The 22,400-nt window shown below is 35.5% G+C and overlaps 1 pseudogene; it reads right to left on the reverse strand.

Moving 5' to 3' along the window:
- The window catches only part of LOC126083685 (transmembrane protein 41B-like), a 77,308-nt pseudogene extending 59,395 nt beyond the window's left edge, over window positions 1-17,913 (reverse strand).
- Between the last annotated feature and the right edge of the window lie 4,487 nt (window positions 17,914-22,400).

The raw sequence follows: 22,400 nt of genomic DNA on the forward strand, positions 1-22,400 counted from the left end.
CACAATGAGATACCATTTCATTCCCACTAGGATGACTAAGATAACTAAACAAAACAAACAAAAAAAACAACAGAAAATAATTAATGTTGGTGAGAATGTGGGGAAATTGGAACACTTATCCATTGCTGTTGGGAATACGAAATGATATAGCCATTATGGAAAACAGTGTGATGGTTCCTCAAAAAACTAAAAATAGAACTGCCATATGACCCAGCAATTCCTCTTCTAGGTATATACGCAAAAGACTTGAAAGCAGAGACTCAAAAAGAGACTTGTACACCAATGTTCACTATAGCACTATTCACAATAGCCACAATCTAAATGCTCATCAACAGATGCAGGGATAAACAAAATGTGGTGCATACATACAATGCTCTCCTACTCTGCTAGTCAGAGAAATGAAGTCTTGATACATGCTATGATATGGATGAAGCTTGAAGACATGCTAAGTGAAATAAGTCAATCACAAAGGACAAATTTTGTATGACTCACCCCTATATAAAAACAGAAGAAAAAACAAATGTATAGAAAACAAATTTTGTTAGTGGTTACCAGGGGTGGGAGGGAGGGGAAATAGGAGGGTAATGATGATGAAAAAATTGTCTCAAGGGTAGTGTTGCACAGCATATTACTTTAACTGCTGTCAATAAATTCTATACCTGTAAAATGTTGAATTGCCAAAGTTGTGGGACAGATATATTACTATTTGGGGGACAATTTTCTGTGAGTTTCATGTGATTTGAAAAGGACCCAGAGTTTCTTTCAACTTTAGGCAGGGTAAGGAGTGGCAACGGGGGTATGAGGCCGTATCCAGGTCTTATGTATTTTGGCAGGGCTGAATAACTTTCTGTAGTCTGACGCACTTAAGTGGTAGAAAAAAATTAGCTTCCAGAACATAAACTGCTTCCATAGGCTTTTATTTCTTAACAATCTAGGCTATCTCTATTATTAATGTTCCTTCGAGTGCATGTTAATTTATTGATGACTTGATATTACAACTCTTCCATACCTATATTCATATTAAACCTAAATTGCAAACACAAAGATTAAAATATATTACAAAGAAAAACTTTTAGTACTATTATTTTTTTTCAGAAAAAAAAAAGTCATATAATTGTAATGATTTCTTTGTTATCATTATGTTATATACAGACTGTGCCTGCTTTGGATATTTAAATTACACCAATATTTCATCTATTTAAAAGGGGTTATTTGAATATTTATGCATTCATTATATATATACTGTTTTCCTTCAGGAGTTTTAGAGCCTAATAAAACTGTCACAGCATTTTCGGCTGAATTGAATGAATAAGTGGATGTTAGGGTTCTTTTCCATTCTAAAAATAAAGTTAAGTATATTATAACTTTTTAAATGTCTCTTCACCCACAAAATAAGCTGAAATTAATTGTAATCTTAATAACACAAGATTTCTAGTTTTCTTTGTGAAATTCAAGAGTTGATCTAGAATCACTGAACTGTATGTCGATGACTTGTTTTATATAAAAGAAAAATTAAACATGTAAGTTAACCCTCAATACTTTTTTTCTACTTAAATCAAAATTGAAAAACTAATATGTGAAACATTAAAATGAAATCAGTATTTTTACCTCTTCTTAACATCTTAAATACATACAGATATCATCAACTAAGAAGCACTACTGAAATGGCAAAGTAAAGACCTCCAAAATTCTGCCTCTTCATAAAAGAGATGAGAAGTCTGAAATATTTGTCAGCATCAACTATTGCTGACTTCTGGAAATTTATCAAAGTTTTGCAACAATTTGAGGACCATTTATTCAACAAAAACTACTGAGTCTTGGTTACAATAGTGAGCTTTGTGGAATATTAACTTGTCCTATTTCCATTCTTTGTCCCCCAGCTCCACACTAGCCTTGAAAATGTGCAGGCTAGTAGATGCTGGAGAAGTGTATAAGCATTTGGAGCTCCCCCAAATCTCCATATTTAAAGAATTGCTACTAGCTGATGTGTCTGGCAGCACCCTGGAAAAGTCCTATTCACAGAGTTATCTTTATTTGGCCTGACTCAAAACTCACATTGTAGGAAAACTCAGATCTCCAGGACACTTTCTGAAAAACAATTGGTGGCAATTGTTTAACTTCACATTTACACTTGAGGCAATGTTACCAATTAGAGCAAACAAGTGGCTGGCCAAATAACTTAAAAGAAAAAACTGTCTAATAAGATAGATGCCCATATGGTCCTTGGAAAATACCTAGAATATTCCTCGGACTCTAGAATGTAATGCACATATGCAGTAATGTGAGCACACCAAAGACGTAATTGAGAACACTCTAATATCTCACTTCTTGTTGATACTGAGACCCTGTACATGCAATAAGTGAAGGCTAAAGCAGAGTTACAAATTGCCAAAATATTAGAGTTGAGCCCAAAGATATACACAGAGGGCCTTATGAAAGGGTGACAAATTTACTGGTTCAAGGATTAAGGAAATCTTTGTTCAAAAATTAGCTGACCATTAACCTAATGAAACAGAGACCTCAATGGCCAAAGATAAAAAATAATACAGAATTTATGGAATTAATCCAGGTAAGTGACTAAACAAGCAAATAAAATTTAATACTCTTGTGTGAGTTAAGAAAATAGACAATTTTATACATTATACATTTAAGATATATCCTGAAGTACAATGCTCTGATAGGATAACATCCATGCTCTTACAAGAAAGACCAGTTAATGCAACTATTATTCAAATTTACACACTAACCAATAAAGCCAAAGATAAAGAAATTGGAGATTTTTAGCAACTATTGCAGTCTGAAATTGATCAAACTTGGAATTGAGATGCATTGTATTTACTGGTGATTGGAATGTGAAAGTTGGAAACAAAGAAGAAGGATAAATAGTTGGAAAATATGGCCTTGATGACAGAAATGACTCTGGAGATCACATGACAGAATTTTGCAAGACCAACAACTTATTAATTGCAAATACTTTTTGCAATAATTTAAATGGGGAGTATATAGGTGGACCACACTGGATGGGATATACAGGAATCAAATTGACTATATTTGTGAAAAGAAACAATAGAGAAGCTCAATATCATCTGTCAGAACAAGGCTGGGGCAGACTGCAGGACAGACCATCAATTGCTCAAATGCAGGTTCAAGATGAAGTCAAAGAAAGTTACAGCAAGTCTATGAGAGCTGAAATAAGACCGAGAGTATATCTTACCTGAATTTAGAGACCATATCGGGAATAGATATGATGCATTGAACATTAATGTCCAAAAAACATAGAGTTATGGGATGGCATCAAGGACATCATACATGAAGAAAGCAAGAGTTCATTAAAAAGACATGATAGAAAATAAAGACCAAAATGGATGTCAGAAGAGACTCTGAAACTTGTTCTTGAACATAGAGTAGCTAAAGTGAATGGAAGAAGCAATGAAGTAAAATAGCTGAACAGAAGATTTCAAAGGGCAGCTCAAGAAGACAAAGTAAAATAATAAAATGTGCAAAGACCTGGAATTAGAAACCAAAAGCAAGAACACACTTGTGAAAAAAACTGAAGAAAAAATTGAAGCCTTGAGTTGCAATACTGAAGGATCTATGAGCAAAATATTTAATGATATGGGAGGAATCAAAAGAAGATGGAAGAAATACACAGAGTCATTGTACCAAAAAAAATTGATCAACATTCAACCATTTCAGGAGGTAGCATATGATCAAGAATGAATGGTATTAAAGGAAGAAGTTCAACCTTTGGTGAAGTCACTGGGGAGAAACAAGGCTCCAGGAATTGAAAGAATACCAACTGAGACGTTTCAAAAAGTGGATACAAGTGCTCATTCATCTATTCCAATAAATTTGGAAGACAAGCTACCTGGCAAACTGGAAGAGAACCGTATTTGTGCCTAGTCCAAGGAAAGATGATTGAACAGAATGTGGAAATTATTGAACAGTAAGTATCATTAATATCATAAGCAAGTAAATTTTTGCTGAAGATAATTCAAAAACTGTTGCAGTAGTACACAACAAGGAACTGACAGAAATTTAAGCCAGATTCAGAAGAGGACGTGGAAACAGGGATATCATCGCTGATGTCAGATGGATCCTGGCTGGAAGCAGAGAATACCAGAAAGATATTTACTGTGTTTTATTGACTGTAAAAAAGCAATGGATTACGTGGAACATTGCAAATTATGGATAACATTGCTAAGAATGAGAATTCCAGAACACTTAATTGTTCTCAAGCAGAAATTGTACATAGACAAAGAGACAGTCATTTGAATACAGCAAGAGTATACAGCATGGTTTAAAGTGCATCAGGGTTGTATCCTTCCACCATACATATTCAATCTGTATGCTGAGCAAATAATCTGAAAAACTGGACTATACAAAGACGAATGCCTCAGAATAGGAGGAAGACTCATTAATAGCCTTCATTAAGTAGATGACACAACCATGCTTGCTGAAAGCCAAGAGGACTTGAAGAATTTACCAATGAAGATCAAAGACTACAGCCTTTATTATGGATTACACTTCAACGAAAAGAAAGCAAAAATCCTCACAACTGGACCAATAAGCAACATCATGTTAAGTGGAGTAAAGATTGAATTTGTCAAGAACTTCATTTTACTTGAATCCACAATCAACACCTCTGGAAGCAGCAGTCAAGAAATCAAATGCCATATTGCATTGGGCAAATCTGCTTTGAAAAACCTCTTTAAAGTGTTACAAAGCAAGTATGTCACTTAGAGGAGTAAGGTGCGCCTGACCCAAGCCATGGTATTTTCAATTGCCTCATATGAATGCCTAAACTGGCCAATGAATAAGGAAGACCGGAGAGCTGATGCCTTTGTATTATATTTTTGATGAATATTGAATAAACTGCCATGGACTGCCAGGAGAACAAACAAATCTGTCTTGGAAGAAGTGCACCAGAGCAATCTTTGGAAGCAAGGGTGATGAGACTTGTCTCACATACTTTGGACATGTTATCAGGAGGGAGCAGTTCATGGAGAAAGACATCGTGCTTAGTAAATTACAGGTTCAGCGAAAAAGATGAAGACCCTGAAGAAGATTGATTGACACGGTGGCTGCAACAATGGGCTCAAACATAGCAACGATTGTGAGGCTAGCATAGGAGCAGGCAGCATTTCATTCTGTTGTACATAGGATCGCTATGGCACCTAACAACATCACTTCTGGAAATGAAAGTTTTTGTATGCTCCAATATTTTTGACAAGTAGTTCAATTTTGGGAAACTTTTTCAAGGAAATATTTTTAAATGAATTAGAATTATGCAAGAAAGCATTAATTACACTGTTTTACATGGGAATGCCCATATAAATGCTAAATCCTCAAATATTGTGCAATGACCTTCTTAATTACAGTATATTCAAACCCATTGCTCTCAAGTCGTTTCTGACTCTTAAAGACCACCACTGACTGTACTTTAGCTAATTCAATGAAATCATATGCTATTAGAAAATGATATTTACTTTGATATTTTAATTTACTTTGATATTTTAAAGTCAATGGAACTTTCTAATCATATAGAGTTCACTGTGAAAACATCATAATCATTTGTAATTATGATAAGATTTCCAAATTCATAGACATATAAATGTATAATCATATATATTACATACTCTCCATTTTAAAATATTGTATTACCAGAAAGTTAATAAAATCTTATTAATTTTGGTTATACAACTGCAGTAAGAACATTTTACAACTCACATCTGTCCAAAATATTTATCAGAATTAGCTTAAGGGATTTTAATATTGAAATTGATGTTTAAACAAAATCAGTGCATTTTTAATAAATGGAAAATACAGTGAAAATGTAACAATATAATGTAGAGTAACAGAAAGCTAAAAAATATTGCTTCAACAATTTATTCTGGTTGAATTTTCTACTGCTTTATTTTACAAATCCATTTTAAATATTATATATATTCTAAGCTGCATAATTTATTATCTTACTTTCATGTTACAACCTCAATTTACTTGCCATATATATATGATTTATACAACATATTTCATAATATATATTAAAAATACTTATTTAAATTTGTATAATAAATATGTATGTATATATAGATATAATTTTCTAGATAAACATTGAACTATTTCTTCAAGGATTATATGACAATTTCTTCTTAGAAATAAAGAGCCACTTCCATTTATCTTCTATTCTTAATGTGAAAATGACAGCAAAATCAATAAAGAGAATTGTAAGGTCAAGATGAAGAACATTCTTAGTTCAGATCTTAATTTCAAGAACAATTTGCCATGACATCTGTGTAGTCTCTTCATGGAAGTTTAGCAGATCTGACAGCTAATTAATTATAAAGCAGGATTAGAGGCTGGACAGAAGTGCTGACAGAGGAGAATTCATCTTTTGTGTCAACATGTTTCAGTGTATTAATTTTCTTAGGCCTGAAAGACCTACCCTAGTAAATCATTGTTTATCTTTAAGCTCAAAAAGGAAATCGAACATGACATGAACAATTACCAAGATATTCTGAGAGAAATACATTCTCAAAAGAGAAACATGAAAACAAATTAGAGCTATGTGACGTCTGAGATTTCCTGGCGCTTTTTGTCAAATTACAAGCAACACCTAAAATCACTTCATTCTAAAATCATAAGGGACAGAAATATAAAACAAAGTGTATATACAAGAGTCATAAATTAAATACATATGTAGAAAAGAGTAGATTATGGTTGAAGTACACAAAATTCAAGTTAATAACATCAGAAATTATGCTGGAAAATTTTACTAATAGTAAATTCATATTTTCCAATGTAAATAATCCAGATAAGTGAATTTGGGTAGTCAAAAACAGTAATTTTATACATTTTTGTATAAAACAAAAATTTGCTACTCCTAGTCTAAATACTATATTCTATTAAAAATGTATACTGATATTTTTCTTCAATTCAGCACATTAGAAGGCTAAAAAAGGGTTATAATATTACTGTACCAAACTTATTCAGCTCTATTTTGTAATTACTCTATTTTCTGGGAAACAGGAGCGCTTCCCATTCAGTAGAATACGTTCTTTGGAATTTCAAGCACATGGGCTGTAATTCTGACCTTCTGACCTATGGCAAGTCTCCTTCTCTGAGTATCAGTTTCTTCATCTGTAAAGTGGGAAGCATAATATCTACCTTAGAGATTATAAGAATATAAAATACATTGTACAGTGCCTGTCATATAGCAGCTTCTCAAAAGCATTACTTTGTTTCTGTTCTCAATCAGCAGATCATTTGTTTTGTCTACTGGTATTCTTAGCCAGGAGCCTACAAACATGTGTCACTTCTGACTTACCGTAGTTATTATAATTAGGGTCATTGGATAGCTACAGCTATTAATACCACAGCATTGAGTAAGAATGCCTTTTTTCATGATTTCCAAATCTAAAATTTAAAAAAAAAATTTTTTTTGTGGGGCAAGTATGGGGTTTTCTGGCCAAGCTGCTATGTCTTCTTTGTGATTAAAAAAAAGAAAAAAAAAAAAAGGAAGAAAAAAAAGCCCTAAAATAGAAGTGCAATTTCTCATTCTATAACTGAATCTGTAAATTTACTGTCTTGAGTTAATGTTCATGGATTTTCACCTTTGTTCTTTTTCTCAGATTAAGTGTAAATAAATCAAAACAATCAAACCTGTTTCCATCTAGTTGGTTCCCACTCACAGTGACCCTATAGAAGAGAGTAGAACTGTCCCATAGGGTTTTCAAGGAGTGGCTGTTGGATTCGAACTGCCAAGCTTTTTGGTCAGCAGCCATAGTTCACCTAGGCTCTTAATGACTTTGCCACTGTTAATTTGTAATGAAAAGACCACTTGCAGCTGAACTAGGCACATAATCTTGGATAAGTCCCATTACCTCTCTGGGCCTCAACTTAATATTAAAATGATAATAAATAGCAAGATTCCCAGTTACACTGTGGACGAGGAATTAATTATTGTATGAAATTTAACTGCTATTTTGTTTAATTACTAGCTGTTTCCCAAACATTTAAAAGACATCATATCTCAATGTAATCATATCTCAGGGTACTCAGTTGTAAGCACATTCTCATAAAATACAATGATGGAAGGAAATTTAAGCTCATGTAAATCAAGGATTTGGGTGCAGATAGTTACTGCATGAAACTGAAGTGTGGAAATGGCAAAGTGAGACAAGGAAGGGATAGAGGCCAATAAAGCGTGTGTTAATAAACTGGAAGAGGACTTGAAGCACTTACTGATGAAGATCAAAGACTACAGCCTTCAGTATGGATTTTACCTCAACATAAAGAAATAAAAAATCCTCATAAATGAACCAATAAGCAGCATCATGATAAACAGAGAAAAGATTGAAGTTGTCATGGATTTCATTTTGCACAATCAACACCCATGGAAGCAGCTGTCAAGAAATCAAGCAATCTATTGCACTGAGAAAATCTGCTGCAAACGACCTCTTTCAATTGTTGAAAAGCAAAAAGGTGACTTTGCGGACTCAGGTATGCCTGACAGAAGCCATGGTGTTTTCAATCACCTCATACGCATGTGAAAGCTGGCAAGTGAATAAGGAAGACCAAAGAAGAATTGATGCCTTTGAATTGTGGTGTTGGCAAAGAATATTGAATATACCATGGACAGCCAGAAGAACAAATCTTTCTTAGAAGAAGTACAGCCAGAATGCTCCATAGAAGCAAAGATGGTGAGACTTCATTTCACGTACTTTGGACATATCCAGAGGGACCAATCCCTGGAAAAGGACATCATGCTTGGCAAAGTAGAGAGTAAGCATAAAAGAGGAAGCTTCTCAATGAGACTGATTGATATGGTGGCTGTAACAATGGGCTCTAGCATGGCAGCAATTGTGGGGATGGCATGGAATTGGCCACGGTTTCATTCTGTTGTACCTGGGATTGCTATGAGTCAGAACCAACTTGACTCCACCTGACAACAATAAACCAGTAACTGCTATGCAAAATGTGGGCATATTCTCACTAGGAACTTCTGATAACTGTGTAGAATACACCTTAGAATTGTTACATGAGAGAACAGAAAGCCTGGGGAATTTACCATCCCTCAGGCTGGCTTGTGGCATACTCCATTGGTTAATGGTTGCTATCAGGCTCCTTAAATCTCCCTCATTTTTGGAGTACACATGTGTTCAGCAGAGGACCCTTTCACATATTGCAAAACACAATAAGAGACCAGGGTGTATGCTTGATGTAGAACTCTGGCAAATAAAGAAGGCTGTCTATCACAGCAGTGTTTACTGTGTGGCAGATGGTTTTTAAGCACTTTGAGGGTAATAACTAATTTACTTATTCACCCAGTGAAAAACATCCAAATAACCACTTCCTTCTTTTTTTTTTTTATATACAGATGAGGAGCCTCGGTGGTGCAATGCTTAATAGCTATGGCTGCTAACCAAAAGGCTGGCAGTTCAAATCTACCAGATGCTCCTTGGAAACCCTATGGGGCAGTTCTACTCTATCCTTTAAGGTCACTATGAGTCAGAATTGACTTGTTGGCAACAGTTTTTGGTTGTACAGATGAAGAATCAGAGGTTTAGATAAGCTGACCAATGTCCAATAATACACAGCTAGTATTTGACTGGTACAGAATTCAACCTCAAGGAGCCTCTCTCTGGATCTCACATTAATAGTCACCAGACAATGCCGGTGGTCTTAAACACCTGTTTTTTTTGTTATTAATCTCTTATAAATAGGACCAAAATACTTATTACTTTTCAACCTTGCTCCATGTCAGTAGATACATCCTTAACTTTTTCTGTTTGATAGCTAAATATTGTTCATAATAAATATGTGTAAATGTATTCAACCCTTTACTTATTGATGAATACTCAGGTTTTTAAAACTTTTAACAATATGAACAAAGCTTCAGTAAACATTTTCTACCTATGCCCTTATGCAATAGTATATTATTTCTATATGATAAATTTCAAAGAGTAGACCTAGTCAAAAAAAATGTGTGTGTAGTTTCAAATTTTAATATTAGCAGAAGACTTTCTAAAAAGGTTGTAGCAATACATTACAGCAATCTCCAAAACTATGTAAAACCCCATATCCCTGCCAAAAAAAAAGATAACAGAGTTCTTGATCGTTTTCGCTACACAACAAGTGAAAACCGACAGTGTAGGTTGCATGATGATGTCTTTGACTTCTAAAGATGTGAAGGTAATCTTTTCTTACAATCACTAGTTTTGAATTTTCTTGCTTATATACCAAAAACCAAACCAAACCCATTGTCGTCAAGTAAATTTGGACTCATAGCGACCCTATAGAAAAAAGTAGAATTGCCCCATAGGATTTCCAAAGAGCAGCTGGTGAATTTGAGCTGCCGACCTTTTGGTTAGCAGCCAAACTCTTAACCACTGCGCCACTAGGCCTCCTCATGTTTATATACTGCATATTTATTGATTACATTTTGTTTTCTATAATACTATTTCTCTTTTCAAAACAATTTGTACAAATCCTTTTTCATAGGGATTTCGATATTTTGCCAAAATTTTTTTCAAGTTCTTTCATTTAAAAAATCTTTTTTTTTTTTTAAATTAAAAAACATAATACAAAAGGTTCTGGTGATAATATGGAAAACATTATAATATAAATATGTACAAAGATAAAGCTAGTCCTCTTATTTATGCCACTTCTGATAATAAACTATGATAATCACATCTCTTTTCTTTTGACTTTCTTGCTATATCTGTCTTAATTTTGTATTTTGTGTAGAATATCTGTCTTGCTTGTCCTAAAGTTGATATAAATATTCTCCTAAATTATGTTCTAATATTATGTGTGTGTAAAATTTATCTTATAAATGGTAATAATTTAATAACGGTTTAATAGATTAACTTAGCTGTCAGTGGTGGTTCAGTGTTAGAATCATGCCTTACAGAAAGGAGACCCAGATTTGATTCCTGGCCAATGCACCTCTTGCAGAGCCACCAAGCACCTGTCAATGGAGGCTTGCATGTTGCTATGATGCTGAATGATTTCGGTGGGGCTTCCAGATTAAGACTGGGTAGAAAGGCCTGGCAATCTACTTCTGAAAATTAGTCAATAGCAACTTAATGGACCAGAACAGAACAATGTTGTTTGTCTTGCTTGCTTTAGAGACATCATTAGGAGGGATCAATGACTGAAGAAGACTTCAAGTTTGTTCAAGTAGAGGGCTAGTGAGGGTGAGGGAGACACTCAGTAAATGGATTGGCACAATAGCCCAATGACAGCCTGAAACATGACAGCAATCATGAGTATGATGCAGGACAGTGAAACGTTTTATTCTGTTGTATATAAGATCACCATGAATCAGACTGGATTAGATGGTCCAGAAGAGTTGAAGATGTTATTGTCTGGCAAGAAAGTTCCGTGCCAATATCGTGTTAGTTCAATGGGTCTCTTTAAGCAGAAAATGAAATGGCTATAACGAAAAGGAGCATATACAACAAATGAGGCAAGATTCTAGGTTCAAGTCCCTGTGGACTGTAAATTCTTTTTTGAGCGATTAGACATCTTCATTTTTTGCATCACAGAAACTGGGAAATCTGGCTTCAAACAACTTGATATGAGTTGCTCAAGAGACAGCAGGCCCATGATTCATTAGAAAGATATACATAGTTGAAGTTTAGCAAGGGTTTTGTTTAACAACATATTTTGGATAAAAGAAATTTACAAGTTATATGTACTGAGACTATTTGCCCATTCTGTAACTTACATTTTTATGTAGTAAAAAAAAAAAAATTGTCTTAGTTAACAAAACATTCTAACTTTAATATAACCCAAATTGTAAAGCTTTTTTTTTTTTTTTGTGCTTGTGTGTATGTGTTGGTGGCTCTAAAACAATCCTGTTTAACTGAAGTCAAAAAAGCATTCTTCTATGTTTTATATTCTCATTTGAATTAGCAGTTTAACTTTTTGACAGGGATGAGGTAGTGCGATGTTTCACGTTGTCCACCTGAACATCTACTTAAGCCGGCACTTTTCATTGAGAAGAAGACACTTCCTCAGTGCTTTGCACTGCCCCATGTGTCAAAAATCAAGTATCTTTTCATTTGTTTTGAGCTTTTCTCTACTCTTCTCATTTTATTCCATTCTATTATTTTTGTCTCTCTTTGTTTCAATACCAAAGTATCTTGCTGTAACTTTATAATGCCTTAAAATCTGGCAATGTAAACCCTAATGTATTAGCATGACTCTAAATGAAGCCATAACGTATGAAATTATTTTAAGTTCCAGCTATGGAGGCAGTAAAGAGTTTTAAAATCCCTTGACGTGATACACCAATGCCCATTTCCAGATTTTGCTTGTCACAGCAGCACTCTGGTAGGGACTAGCGTGAATCTCTATCTTTTCTTCACAGCAACTGTGAAGATATATATGCATATTAATGATCACTCAGTGGGTTTTCCTCTGATTCTTGGCAGAGTTCACTAATTGAAGTCAGGAGCATGATCTCCTATAACGAAGAAGAAATTCTTTAATACAAAAGTACAACCAAATTTTAAAAAAATTCATAAGAACTTTCAAGTAATTTCTATTCTATGAGCACCTTAAAGCTTCCCAGTAAGTTGGAGAGCTCCTATTTCTGTGTATCGCTTGTATAACTGTGTTTTGCGTTGCACCTAGTTTCATTTCACTTTGTTTTGTTTTGTTCACATTTCTTCCCCCTTACATACACAATCATACATACACACCGTATGACTTTAAACTTCTTTGGGTGAGGATTATACCAGGACGGTAATGTATAAAATTGTTTGGTTTTCTGGCATCAGAAATAACTGTATTCAAACCCCAGTCCAATAACTGGTGAATTTGTAACACTGGGCCAGATGAAAACAATATTTATAAAATGGGAACAATATACTTACCAATGTTTGTATGCTAAGAATTTAAAATGAAGTAATTTATATACTGTGCTATCTTCACACTGAATGTTTAATACTTTTGCATATTTATCAACAGTCACCTCTGAATTTCCGGAAGTAAAGATGCGTTAGTCTTATGGTAGAAACTCAACAAATACATGTTGAAGATTGAATTACTACAAAACTATCTTTAAAGATCTGTGGGGAAAAAGAAAAACAGTTTCCTCCAGGGTCATTTAAGGGGTTACCTTTCCATGAAGATATTTCAACAAAGCTGAAAGAGTATTTATGGAATACTTTTAAATCTCAGAAATGCACTCTCAAGCACAACCAGAAATGAATTTTAAATCTAATGAGTTTATTCACAGTTAACAAACAAAATTGAAGCCTGGAAATCCTCATGTATTCAGAATGATTTATATGTATTAATTTCAGTATTTTATAGGCAAACTATTGTAAATAGGTTAAGCATCATTTAACATAAAAAAAAAAAAAACATAAGGCACTTAGAAAATGAAAAGTAGCTCAGATATTTGTGTGAGAATAAAAATGGAAACACAAGTTCCCCACCCCCTTCCAGGTAAGCATTCTCCTCATTCAACCCTGTGGGCAGAAGGCTTTCATAGCATGAATACACTTCCAGTTCCAGGAGGCTTCTGGTACATAAACTCTTCTACATCCTGCGAGAGCTCTAGAAGCAAGGTTAGAGCTGAGAATATCAGATTAATAGCACAAATTTAAAATCAGTGCAGCAGTCCCATTCTGACTAGGCACAGGCATTTGAAGTTATTGCCTATCTTGTTTCAACTCCAAAATTTCTGTCCTTTCAAGTTGCACATATTTTCACTAACGTCCCTGGTTCTTCCCTAGGAATGTGGATCAATGGGGTGGTTTTTCTCCTTTCCTTGTTTCAACATAAGAATCAAAGGGAGCGACGTGATCTTCAGTATGTTTAGTTCAACTCCTTTGTATCACTTGTTGTTGTTGTTAGGTACCTTCAAGTTAGTTCTGACTCTTAGCAACCCTATGTACAACAGAACGAAACACTACCCTGTCCTGCACCATCCTCACATTCGTTGCTATGTTTGAGCCCATTGTTGCAGCCACAGTGTCAATACATCTCATTGAGAGTCTTCTTCTTTTTCACTGACCCTCTATTTTACTAAGCATGATGTCCTTCTCCATGGACTCTTCCGTCTTGATAACATCCCCAAAGAACTTAAGACAAAGTCTCTATCCTCCATTCTCTGAGGCATCTGGCTGTACTTCTTCCAAGACAGATTTGCTACTTCTTCTTATAAGCACAAGATACATTCAATATTCTTGGCCAACACCATAATTCAAAAGCATCAATTCTTCTTTGGTCTCCTTTATTCACTGGCTAGCTTTTACATGCAAATGACATAACTGAATATACCATGGCTTGGGTGAGACACACCTTTTTGTCCTCAAAGTGACATCTTTATAACACTTTAAAGAGGTCTTTTGCAGCAGATTTGCCCAATGCAATACGTTACATGATTTCTTGACTGCTTCTTTCATGAGTGTTGATTATTGATTTAAGTAGAATGAAATTCTTGACAACTTCAATCTTTTCTTTGTATATCATGATGTTGCTTATTGGCCCAGTTGTGAGAATTTTTGTTTTCTTTATATTGAAGTGTAATCCATACTGCAGGCTGTAGTGTTTGATCTTCATCAATAAGTGTTCCAAGTCCTCTTCATTTTAAACAACCAAGGTCCTGTCATCTGCATATTGCAGGTTGTTCTTGTGTCTTCCTCCAATTCTGATGCTGTGTTCTTCATATAGTCTCACTTTTTGGATTATTTGCTCAGTATACAGATTGAATGAGTATGGTGAAAGGATACAACCTTGAGCACACCGTTCTTGATTTTAAACCATGCAGTATCCCTTTGCTCTGTTTGAATGTTTGCCTCTTAGTCTATGTACAGGTTACACGTGAGCACAATTAAATGTTCTAGAATTCCCATGCTTCGCAATGTTATCCATAATTTGTTATGATTCACACAGTCAAATGCCTTTGCGTAGTCAATAAAACATAGGTAAACATCTTTCTGATAGTCTCTGCTTTTAGCCTAGATTCATCTGACGTCAGCAATGATGTCTCATTCTACATCCTCTTCTGAACCCAGCTTGAATTTTTGGCAGTTCCCTACAGATGTACAGTTATAACTGTTTTTTGAATTATCTTCAGCAAAATTTTGCCTGCCTGTGATATTAATGATATTGTTCAATAATTTCCACATTATATTGGATCACTTTTTTTTGGAATGGGCAAATATATAGATCTTTTCCAGTCTGTTGACCATGTAGCTGTCTCCAAAATTTTGTGGCATACTTGAGTGAGCACTTCCAGTGTTTCATCTATTTGTTGAAGCACCTCAATTGGTATTCTGTCAATGCAGTTTGCACTTCTTCCTCCAATACTACCTGTTCTTGATCATATGCTACCTCTTGAAATGGTTGAATGTCGGCCAATTCTTTTTGGTACCGTGTCTCTGTGCATTCTTTTCATCTTCTTCTTCATTTTTTTTGAGGTAAAGATAGCATATTAATCAATGTATTTTCTTTTTATTTACAGTAGGCTCCCTGGTGGTGCAGTGGTTAAGAGTTCAGCTGCTAAACAAGAGGCCTGCAGTTCGAAACCACCAGCTGCTCCTCGGAAACCTATGGTGCAGCTCTACTTTGTCTTATAGGGTTGCTATTCATTTGTTAATACTGTGATAGGAAAAATAATGAGTCAATCCACATTATAACATAGAAGCCAGTTTTGAGAATGATCATATTTCTCACAATAAAAACATTCAAGAATTTCTCACACAACTAGAGTACTTTTCAATATAATAACGATCTTCAGTTATGATAACACTGACAGAGAATTTAGATTGGTTACGTTGTAGAATCAAGAAATCAAGGACATGAACTTTAAGCAACAAAAAGCTGTTTAGTATTTTCTGTTGTTGTTGTTAGGTGTCATTGAGTTGGTTCTGACTCATAGTGACCCTATGTACGGCAGAAGAAAATGCTGCCCAATTCAGCATCAACCTGACAATCTTTTCTATGTTTGAGCCCATTGTTGCTGCCATTGTGTTACTACATCTTGTTGAGGGTCTTTCTCTTTTTCACTGACATTCTATTTCACCAATCATGATGCACCTCTCCAGGATCTGGTCCCTCCTGATAGCGTGTCCAAAGTAGGTGAGACAAAGTCTTGCCATCTTTGCTTCTAAGGAGCATTCTGTTTGTATTTCTTCCAAAATAGATTTGTTCATTCTTCTCGTAATCCGTAGTATATTCAATATTCTTCACTAACACCATAAGTCAAAGGCACCAATTCTTTTTTGGTCTTCCTTATTCATTGTATAGCTCTAGTATGCGCATGAGGTGATTGACAACACCTTAGTCCTCAAAGTGACATCTTTGCTTTTCAACACTTTAAAGAGGTCTTTTGCAGCATATTTTTAGTATTTTCTAGGACGATTTAAAACATATTAGTTACCAAGTGAGAAGTGAATTTTATCTTATGAATCAGAAAAAGTAAAAACACTAAAGTGGGAAGTCGCACTAATCAAAAGCAGCCCAAAACAAACAAAAATAAAAGTCACCGATAGAAATGAAACATAATACATACCTTAATAACCAGACTAAAAAATAAATTAGATGAATTTTGCAATCATTAGACCACAGAATTTTCTATATTTAACCACTTAAGGACTGCCTTACAGCTTTCTGTTTCAAAATATAAAATAGTACAACTAACCTAACACATAAGAATTCTTGTTTTTAGTTCCCTTCTGAGATATTAAAGGACAACTGCATAACAAAATATCATCTGAATATAAATTAGCAACACTAAATAGCATTATTATATAATCTTCATTTTGTATATCCACAGTGGAAATGTTGTGAAAGCTAAAGAAAAGGATGGAAACCCTGGTGGTCTAGTGGTTAAGTGATACAGCTGCTAACCAAGAGGTCAGCAGTTCCAATCCTCCAGGCTCTCCTTGGAAACTCTATCGGGTAGTTCTACTCTGCCCTACAGGGTTGCTATGAGTCGGAATCGACTCTACAGCAGTGGGTTTGGTTTGGTTCGGTTAAATAAAAGGATGAAAATAGACTGGTCTGGATTATAAATCTCAAACTAATCCATGATAAAAATCTGGAACAGGAAAAAAAAATCACAAAATAAATATAACCTGATAGTCTTTCCATATTCAGTGGCTTATAAGGTGCAAGCTCTAAAAAGATCTCATATCACCAAGGTAAAAACAGAAAGAAAAATACAAATCTCTTTTAAGCTTTAGTTTTCAAGTTTATGCTCTGCAAGAAGGTTGATCATAGTCAAAACTACACTATTCTTAAAGAGTCTAAAATGTTTGTTTTTGCATATTAATTTTTGTTATTAATAAGGGATAAGAGATAAAAATATTATTAAATGATTAAGTCATGAGTAAATATGTATGGCTAGTTCATGAAATAAATTACAACTGGTTTCCCCAATTAAACAGGAAAGCATATAGCAGAATGAGTTACCCAATCCAAAAAACAAACAAATAAGGAATAAGGCTAGCAGAAAGGGATAAAGAAACCCTGAGAGGATACTGAGAAATACAGAGCCTGGAATAGCAAATGTTTCCAAGAAAATATATGCAGCAAAATAAGCTACAAGTGCTTGTACATAAAAGGTGACCTTATATTTGGATAAAACTTGTCCTAGACCCTTAACATTATCCATATCTCTGGGAACCTTCGTAGTCACTCTTTCTTCTTCACTAAACTGGGGAAAATATTTGTATACCAAAAACATAACAAAAGCTGCAGATAAGAATATGGGCACCAACATAAGGAGTGAAATTCTTGCTGATCCAGCTTCTGCCCTTGCATTCTCTTTCAAGTGTTCTCCACTGCCCAGCACCATGGAAGCCCTGGTCTCCACTGCTCAGTCCTCAGTTGGGGTCGTGTGGAGTGCCCCATCTGCAATCTTTCCACAACTCTGCCTTTAGCCATGGCTGCTGCAGGAAAGATGGAGGGAGTCAAATGGTGCCCCAGCCCCTTCATAACAACTCCACTACAAGCTATTCAAAATAACCAGGTGTCACAGCCTAAGCCAATTCCTGCACAACTTGGTCACATGAGATCACCTCAGCCCCCACCCTCCAACCACCTTCCATTTTCTTTTGATGCTCCCTGCATCATTCAGTATTTTGCCCATGTTGTTGTCGTTTGTACATGCAGTCGAGTTGATTCCAACTCATAGCGACACTATAGGACAGAGGATCCCAAGGGGCAGCTGATGGATTTGAGCTGATGACCCCTTGGTTAGCTGCTGAGCTCTTAACCACTGCAGTACCAGGGCTCCTATTTTTTTCCATAGAATCCTTCAATATTACAAGTCAAGGCTTCAATTTTTCTTCTGTTCTTTCAGCTTGAGAAATGTTGAGCATGTTCTTCCCTTTTGGTTTTCTAACTCTAGGTCATTTCACACTTTATTATGATCCTTTACTTTGTCTTCTCAAGCCTCCCTTTGAAATCTTCTGTTCAGCTATTTTACTTCATCACCTCTTTGGTTTTCATTAGCTACTCTATGTTCAACAGCAAATTTTAGAGTCTCTTCTGATATCCATTTTGGTCTTTTCTTTCTTTTCTGTCTTTTTAATGATCTTTTGTTTTCTTAATGTATGATATCCTTGATATCATCACATAACTCATCTGTTCTTCAGTCATTAGCATTCAATGTGTTAACTCTATTCTTGAGATGTTCTCTAAATTCAGGTGAGACAGACACAAGGTTGTACTTTGGCTCTTGTGGACTTCTTTGTTTTTTTAATTTTCTTCAGTTTCAACCTGAACTTGCATATGAGAAATTGATGGTCCATCCTGCTGTCCACCCCTGGCCTTGTTCTGACTGATGATATCGAGCTTCTACCTTGTATCTTTCCAAACACGCAGTGATTTGATTCCTGTGTATTCCATCTATCAAGATCCATGTGTATAGTCACTGTTCATGTTGTTGAAAAACAGTATTTCTGGTAAATAAGTTATTGGTCTTGCAAAATTTTGCCATGAGATCTCTGGCATCCTTTCTATCATGAATGCTATATTTTCCAACTACTAATCCTTTGTTTCCAACTTTTGAATTCTGATCTCCCTTAATTATCAATGCATCTTGGTTACATGTTTGACTAATTTCAGATTGTAGAAGTTTTCAAAATCTTCAATTTCTTCATCTTTGGTGCTAGTGGTTGGTGTCTAAATTTGAATAATACTCGTATAAACTAGTCTTCTCTGTGGACATATGGATATGATCCTTTCACTGTCAGAGTTGTACTTCAGAATAGATCTTGAAATGTTCTTTTTGACAAAGAATGTGATGCCATTCCTCTTCAATTTTTCATTCCCAGTATAGCAGGCAATATGATTGTACGATTCAAATTGGCCAATATCAGTTAATTTCAGATCACTAATGCCTAAGATATTGATCTTCAAGCATTCCATTTCATTTTTGACAACTTCCAGTTTTCTTAGATTCATACTTCATACATTTCACATTCCAATTACTAATAGATCTTTGCAACTGCTTCTTCTCATTTTGAGTTGTGCCATATCAGCAAATGAAGGTCCCAAAATCTCTATTCCATTAAGGTCAATTTTAGTTTGAGAAGACAACTTTTCCCCAGTAGTATTTTGAGTATCTTCAAACAGAGAGGCTCATCTTTGAGCACCGAATCAGACAATGTTATGCTGCTATTCAGTAAGTTTTTGCTGGCTAATTTTTTCAGAAGAAGACTGCTAGGTCCGTCTTCCTAGTCTGTCTTAGTCTGAAAGCTCCACTGAAACCTGTACACTAAGGGTGACCGTGTTATTTGAAATACCAGTGGCATAACTTCCAGCATCAAAGTAACACGCAAGCAATCACAGTATGAAAAACTGACAGAGAAGTGGTGGTTATATCACTTAGAATAATAAATTTAATAGATATAAAACATTCTCTGTCTGGGTCATCTTGACCAGAATAACATTGCTTTTGATTCGTGACACATACTGACCAAAAATATACTTGCTGTAAGAATGCTAAACATTAAAATGACCTTGATGCTTCTTTTACTAAGGAAACCATCTGTGGAGGGAAATTGCCATATGCAGACTGAAATAAGCTTCAACACCTTTTCCTTTCCCAAATCCAAATTTAAATGATTACAAGCAAACTTTAAAGAAAAATACTCTATACTCTCAAAGTTCTTAATAGCATCATTCATGTGAGACATATTTGAGCTCCTTCTAAGTGTCAGCCTAAATATTTCCACAAAGCATTTAGCCATTTTGTTTTATTTGAAACTTGCACATGAGATTTTTATTGAGTAAAGAGAACCAAAAATATGCCCCAATAACAAATTAGATACAATCTATTCATATGCTAGACCACTTAATGTTTTCTGGGAATATCTTCCCAGTATGGAAATCTATAATCATTTAAATAAGTATGATATATTACCTTTAGAGTTTTAATTGACCATGAAAATGTTGGTATCAAATTCCAGAGTTCCTGGTTTTTTCCTCATAATTCCTTTGATACTCATTGTGTGGTTCTTCTTGTGTAAAACTGGCAAATTGCCCTGAGACAGTCAAATAGATGTCAGGTTTTAGAGTTTCCTGCTGACTACTGCTGAAAGAAATAATACTGTAAGATCAAACGTGTAGGTGCAAAACTTGGATACATTGATATTTTGTCTTATTTTAAGCAAAAAGGAGAAATATGTATCTTGGTTTTAGGCAATATATTTTTTTTTTTTTTAGGGAACTTTTTTTATAAAACATCATACAGGGAAATTATGTACACATCCATAGAGAGAGTGCTGGCACTGAGGTGGGGTTTGCTTCTTGAACATGGGTGACCCGACTCTGACACATCAGGGTGGCTGGCCTCAGCTGTTCATCTGCTGTCCCAGTTACCACAAATCCTAAGGATCCAACATTTTCTCCCCCAAAGAGAACAGCTTCCTGGCTGCCTCCTACCAGCCTGCTTTTTTTTTTAATAATTTTTATTAAGGTTTATGTGAACGTTTACAAATCAAGTCAGTCTGTCACATATAAGCTTATATACACCTTACTCCATACTCCCACTTATACTCCCCCTAATAAGTCAGCCCTTCCAGGTCTCTCCTTTCGTGACAATTTTGCCAGTTTCTAACCCTCTCTACCCTCCTATCTCCCCTCCAGACAGGAGATGCCAACACAGTCTCAAGTGTCCACCTGATACAAGTAGCTCACTTTTCGTCAGCATCTCTCTCCAGCCCATTGTCCAGTCCCTTCCATGTCTGATGAGTTGTCTTTGGAAATGGTTCCTGTCCTGGGCCAACAGAAGGTTTGGGCACCATGACCGCCGGGATTCCTCTAGTCTCAGTCAGACCAATAAGTCTGGTCTTTTTATGAGAATTTGGGGTCTGCATCCCACTGATCTCCTGTTCCCTCAGGGATTCTCTGTTGTGCTCCCTGTCAGGGCAGTCATAGGTTGTGGCCAGGCACCATTTAGTTCTTCTGGTCTCAGGATGATGTAGCCCTTTCTGTGTCTTGGGCTCATAGTTATCATGTGACCTTGGTGTTCTTCATTCTCCTTTGATCCAGGTGGGTTGAGACCAATTGATGCATCTTAGATGGCCACTTGTTAGCATTTAAGACCCCAGATGCCACATTTCAAAGTGGGATGCAGAACGCTTTCATAATAGAATTATTTTGCCAATTGACTTAGAAGTCCCCTTAAGCCATAATCCCCAAACCCCCGCCCTTGCTCCGCTGACCTTTGAAGCATTCAATTTATCCCAGAAACTTCTTTGCTTTTGGTCTAGTCTAGTTGAGCTGACCTTCTGTGTATTGAGTATCGTCCTTCCCTTCACCTAAAGTAGTTCTTATCTACTAACTAATCAGTAAATAACCCTCTCCCACCCTCCCTCCTCTTAACCACAAAAGTATGTGTTCTTCTCAGTTTATACTATTGCTCAAGATCTTATAATAGTGGTCTTATACAATATTTGTCCTTTTGCCTCTGACTAATTTCACTCAGCATAATGCCTGCCAGGTTCTTCCATGTTATGAAATGTTTCACAGAGTCGTCACTGTTCTTTATCAATGCATAGTATTCCATTGTGTGAATATACCACAATTTATTTAACCATTCATCCGTTGATGGACACCTTGGTTGCTTCCAGCATTTTGCTATTGTAAACAGAGCTGCAATAAACATGGGAGTGCATATATCTATTCATGTGAAGGCTCTTATTTCTCTAGGGTATATTCTGAGGAGTGGGATTTCTGGGTTGTATGGTAGTTCTATTTCTAACTTTTTAAGAAAACACCAGATAGATTTCCAAAGTAGTTGTACCATTTTACATTCCCACCAGCAGTATATAAGAGTTCCAATCTCTCCGCAGCCTCTCCAACATTTATTATTTTGTGTTTTTTGGATTAATGCCAGCCTTGTTGGAGTGAGATGGAATCTC

The sequence above is a fragment of the Elephas maximus genome, chromosome 10 (assembly GCF_024166365.1).
Source record: "Elephas maximus indicus isolate mEleMax1 chromosome 10, mEleMax1 primary haplotype, whole genome shotgun sequence".
Taxonomy (NCBI): domain Eukaryota; kingdom Metazoa; phylum Chordata; class Mammalia; order Proboscidea; family Elephantidae; genus Elephas; species Elephas maximus.